General features: G+C 41.0%; 1 protein-coding gene across 1 annotated transcript in view; it reads right to left on the reverse strand.

Moving 5' to 3' along the window:
- LOC122423587 (mucin-22-like) overlaps positions 1–5,727 on the reverse strand; it is a 28,418-nt gene extending 22,691 nt beyond the window's left edge. The window contains exon 1 of the mRNA XM_043440778.1: positions 5,704–5,727. The gene's annotated coding sequence lies outside the window, so the exon portion shown is untranslated. The remainder of the gene's footprint in view (positions 1–5,703) is intronic.
- Positions 5,728–6,000: the final 273 nt, after the last annotated feature.

Below are 6,000 nucleotides of genomic sequence, written 5' to 3' on the forward strand. Positions count from 1 at the left end.
AAATGACCACACAGAGTTGCAAAAAACATGTGTAATTACCTATTTACATTTCTGTTTTCTCCCATTGAAGTAAGCAGCTTTCAGGAAAGGACCAAGAGCTGTTCATGTCTGCACCCAATCAGAGACTGCTTCTTATCACTGATATGCATTCTTCTGTTTTCTCACAGAGTCACAGAAGCTCTGATGCTTCACTGGGCATTTATGACAGAAGACTGCACTTCCCAGAGGATATGAGCAGAAGTAATGTGTAAAACTTCTATGTTCTGTTCTTAAAGGGAAGAGACATATCCTCATTTCCACTTCCCTCCTTTCTGCTGCATGGGATATAGGTATGGTGATAGCTCATCTTGAACGATCTGGATGAGGGCAACACCATAGGGATGGCAGAGAAGCTACAAAGGAAAGATACTGCATTCTTCTCAAAGTTGTAGAGCATGGCCATCATACCAGCTCTGAGAAATAAACCCCTGTCCTGTTCAAGGCCTTGATGGTGTAGTGTGAGGAGGGATACACTGTCATTGTACCTCAAGTAGCCCAGACTAACCCACATCCCAACACTCTACATAACTCCTATTGGTTGCTTCATAAAGATGCAAAGGAAGGAGGGAAAAGATGTCTAAGGAGACATTTTAGATATTGGCAGGACTTTAGCAGGAAAAGAAAACGCTGCTTTGTGTCATGAACACACAGTTTGGTTCCTTGTGTCTCCATTTCTTTGTACCAAATCAGGTTATGAAAAAAAAAATCTCCAATTTGATCTTGCTTCAGTTTGCTATTAATTTAGTGAAAAGTTTTCTTATTACAAGTCTAGTCTTAAAAGCGGAGACAGCAATGGCACCCCACTCCAGTACTCTTGCCTGGAAAATCCCATGGACAGAGGAGCCTGGTAGGCTGCAGTCCATGAGGTCACTAAGAATCGGACACGGCTAAGCGACTTCACTTTCACTTTTCACTTTCACGCTCTGGAGAAGGAAATGGCAACCCACTCCAGTGTTCTTGCCTGGAGAATCCCAGGGAAGGGGGAGCCTGGTGGGCTGCCATCTATGGGGTCACACAGAGTCGGACACGACTGAAGTGACTTAGCAGCAGCAGCAGTCTTAAAAGAGGCAAGGATTTGTTTTGATTTCTAGCCTTCTGTTCTGAGATGCATGACATTTACAAATGTTTCAAAGGGCTTCCAAATCCAAATTCGCTCTGATACCAATTCTGAGATATTGGCAGAGTGCATATTAATATCTTTCTACAAGTGAGCCCCCAGCATATTGTTGCCTCCATAAATAGTTAAATATTGAGTGCTAACCAAAGAGATAAAAATCCAAGATGATTAATGACCTGCTCAAAGTCACAGCTCTTTAGCGCAATGCCAAGTGGTAGAACCAAAACTTCGAAAAATCATCTTTTTTTTTTAACAACTGATATTGATTTATTAAATAAAAGTCTTCTTCTAAAACTCTTTTCACCTCTAATCATAACAGACTTAGTGAACAATAACCGCTGATGGCATAAACAATCTCACCCAGAATAAGGTTTCTCTTGAAACACTTGGAGGCATTCAATTCCTCATTCTTTCTGTTTGAAACCCAAAACATCTTGTGATTGGCATTTTGTTCCACCATCACTTCTGGGGAAGTACATACAAGCATATTTTCCTAATCTATTGTATACTTAAAATGGGAAATTGTAAGAGGCAAGGAAAATTCTAATTCATTTCCAAGAAACTAACATCAATACTTTCTCAACTTATCCCACTCTTTGCTTCTATGAAAAGCAGCTCTTCCCATAAGAACAAACACCCTGTTCATCTTCATTCGCAATCTTTAGCTGGAAGCCCTACCGTGAGCATGTAAGCTTGCAAGTTCTCTTGCTTAAAGCATAAAAACACATTTGATGGTTTAACTGATAATTGTTCTAAGAACTACAGGAAAAATCCATGGAATCTTAATCCTGGAAACATTTCTAGAAGGAGAGCCAGACAGATATTTTGCCTTCCAGGCCTTTGTGTTTTATGATAATGGTACCTCATTTGGATGGCCTCTTGCAGGCAGTTACTCAATATCAATAATAAGGAAACAGTGCTGTGTTCTTTCCATCCTCCGTGGCCAGCAAGAAGCCCCAGTATGCCCAGCAAGATCAATTCCTTTCTTTATATCCTCAACCATGTTCTTCATATGGTAGGAGATCAATAAAATAAATACTCATTGAATCAATGAGCGAATAAATGAAGAAACTGACCTTTTCAAACCAACTTTGTTTACAGTCTCTGTCCTCAATTCAGGGGGCCATCCTATGACAGCCATTCTGTGTGATCCAGCAATGGGTGCTCCCAAACAAGAAAAGTATGTGTAACACAAGCCCAGAGATCCAGGAAGCCAGGAAAGAAGAACCTAGGAAATACCGACATGTATCCTGCTTTTCCATGCAAAAAAAAAAAAAAATGCAGGTGGATGATATGGATGGGTGAGCAGCCTGAGATCAAGCAGAATTCTAAATTCACAACTCAAGCTGTGTTTTAGATGAAACCTGCAGGAATTGTGCCCTGCTTCTGTTTTTAACTAGTTAGGGAGATTTAATGGAAAATGGAGCAGCATGGTGCCCTAAGGTCTCTGGCTAATGACTAGAAGTCTGTTTAGGGAGGTTATTGTGTCCTGACCCTAGAAAAGCATAAACAAGGCTGGAGTATTTTACCCTTTAATCAGCACGGATATTAATCCTAGCAGGCAGAATGTATGTTCATTTAGGCTTCCTAAATGCACCATGCATAGAAATCAAAAAGGAAAACTACCCAAATTTCTGACCTGTGAATCAGTATTACATGGCAATACCAATAGTTCCTGCATTTGTGTAGAATTTGACAAGTTACAAAACAGTTCCTAAACATTATCTTATTTGAGTCTAACAAGATCCTTGTGTTAGTTACTATTCCACTTTTACTGAGTATCTTCAGGACTTGATTCTGGTTCTCTAGAGGTAGGAAAACAGGTCAATCCACACTTCCTTTTAAAGAACAGTTATTGGTTCCTTTGTCTCAGTTGATGCCAACTTCACGCCCTAAAAAACAGCAACCTTAACCAAAATAACAGGGAGTGAAAAAGGAAAGTTCTTGCAGTCTTGATAAAGGCAGCTAGCCAGGCCATTACTACATGAAATCGAACCATCCCGCAATTGTTATGGTGGGGGGAGGGGGACCAGAGGCGGGAATTGGGGTCCCTGTCTGTAAAACCTCACAGACCCAGAGAGTTTTAGAATAGAAATGAATTCAGCGATCATCTGGCCCAATACCTTCATTTTAGTGAGGAGGAAATGGAGATTCAGAAAGATTAGGTAAGATTATTTGGCTTCCAATGACGACACTGCCTTTTGGCAAATTCCTTAACATATCTCTACCTCAGTTTTCCCATAAGGAATATGTGAATAACAATACCTACCTCCTGGGGTTGTGATGAGAATTAGGATACTTAGTAATACTGAATATTTAGTAAGTACTAAAAAATACCATACTGTAATCATCATCATATACCAAGTGCACATAGAAAATTGGGGGCTAAAATATGACTTTAAATCCAGTATTCTTTCCACCACAGGAGGGGCTCTTTCCTCAGGAGGAGCTCTTCCACCCCCCACTGTGAGGTGCCAAACACATTAAAAGTAAATTCTTGTTTTCCACATCTAAATGCATGGTAGAAATTGGATACAGAGAAGGGATTCAGAGGCAAAGGGCATGTAAGAAATTTGGTATTAGAGAGACATCCACCATCAAAATCAGGTATCTGAAATCTGTCTTTGGATAAGAGTTTCAGACAAAAGAACTACAGAAAAGAAAAAAAAAAAAAAAACATGGCAACCTCAGTAGTAACAGGGTCAAAGAATATATAATTCTCCCTCCTCATTTCTAGTGGCTGTTTTCCCATTGTTCTGTATGTGAAGAGAAGGTGGGAGGGAGTGTTGGGGTTTTTTAATTATTTGAAAGTTATTGCAGACAAAAAATAAAATAAACTTACCCAGGGGATAGAGGGAAGGAAAGGAGGAACAGGCAGAGCAGGGTGGCTGTGGGTTAGTCGCTAAGTCATGTCTGACTGACTCTTTGCAACACCATGGACTGTAGCCCACCCAGCTCCTCTGTCCATGAGTCTTCCCAGGCAAGAATACTAGAGTGGGTTGCCATTTCCTTCTCCATGGCATTTTCCCGACTCTGGGATCAAACCGGCGTCTCCTGCATTGCAGGCGGATTCTCTACCGAGAATCCAAGAATTCTCTACTGAGTCACCAAGAGAGCTTTAAAGGCAATGAAACCACTCTCTGATACTGTAATGGTGGACATGTGTCATAAATTTGTCCAAATTCATAGAGTGTACAACACCAAGCGTGAAACCTAATATAGACTATGGACTTTGGATGATTATGTGTCAGTGTATGAAAACTGTAAAGCATTTAAAGAGTATTTCATTGAATAATTTTTTAATTTTAAGCAAACTTAGATGTCTGTGTGCATGCTCAGTCACTTCAGTCATGTCCAACTCTTTTTGACCCTATGGACTGTAACCCACCAGGCTCCTCTGTCCACAGAATTCTCCAAGCAAGAATACTGGAGTGGGTTGCCATGCCTTCCTCCCAGGGATCTTCCCAACCCAGGAATCAAACCTATATCTCTTATATTTTCTGCATTGGCAGGTGGATTCTTTACCACTACACCACCTGGGAGGCCGATGTCTGAGTATAGCACTGACTGATTCCATCCCACGGCCAAATGTCCATGAAATAATATAGGTAACAAAACACAGTTGTTACACTCGAAAGGAGCCAGTTAGACCCCTTACTAGAAAGAGTCTCACTAGAGGAGAAACCAGTCACAGCATTCCAGAAATACTCTGCTACAGATGTTACAGAATGTTAGACTGTAAGAACCTAGAGAAGAAGGTCCATCTAAATCCTCTTTCTGTTCTCCAGAACTTAGCAATGTGCCTGGAACATAGTAAGTTTTTTTTTTGTTTTTTTTTTTTTTTTAATTTTTTTATTAGTTGGAGGCTAATTACTTCACAACATTTCAGTGGGTTTTGTCATACATTGATATGAATCAGCCATAGATTTACACTTATTCCCCATCCCGATCCCCCCTCCCATCTCCCTCTCCACCCGATTCCTCTGGGTCTTCCCAGTGCACCAGGCCGGAGCACTTGTCTCATGCATCCCACCTGGGCTGGTGATCTGTTTCACCATAGATAGTATACATGCTGTTCTTTTGAAACATCCCACCCTCACCTTCTCCCACAGAGTTCAAAAGTCTGTTCTGTATTTCTGTGTCTCTTTTTCTGTTTTGCATATAGGGTTATCGTTACCATCTTTTTTTTAAAGCTTGATAAAGAACAGGGAGAAACTCTCTGAGATAGAATATCCACAAGATTAGTATTGTGTGATCATAAGACCTCATTTGTCCACTTTGACGAGATGGTCCACGAGAATGAAATCAGATTCTGGAGCCTGTTGATCTAGGTCCCAGACACCCCCAGCTGCCCCACAAAGCACAGGGCCTTCATTTCCACAGTGCAGCCAAGCAGCCCTTCCCCATGAGACAGCAGGATAAAGGTCTGATTTTTCAGCTGTTCTCTGATTGGAAGGAGCAGTGTATCACCAGGGCCCAAGCCCCAAGGGCACAATGCTATGGCTGTAATCCCACTAAAACCCATAAAGAGAACTTTAAAATCTTACTGGAAGTAGATCAGCAGTCCCAGACTCCTGAACACAGTATTCAAAAAAGGAATTTACTGATTAGTTTTCCTTTTTTTTTTTTTTTTCTCTTCCTCGTCCATTGGATTCCCAAGCAGGCTACTGCTTATCCTCCCACTCATAATCAATCAGGATTGCCTTTCCAACTGTGCTCCTCACTGGAGTTAATTTAGGGCTGTTTTGAATTTTCTTTGGATTTCTCAATAGGTTCTTTCCTGGACTCTTCACTCAACAGTTCAAATGACTCTTCGGTAAACTCCCAACTGAAATCCTGTTCCC

This window comes from Cervus canadensis, chromosome 21, assembly GCF_019320065.1.
Source record: "Cervus canadensis isolate Bull #8, Minnesota chromosome 21, ASM1932006v1, whole genome shotgun sequence".
NCBI classification, from domain to species: Eukaryota; Metazoa; Chordata; class Mammalia; order Artiodactyla; family Cervidae; genus Cervus; species Cervus canadensis.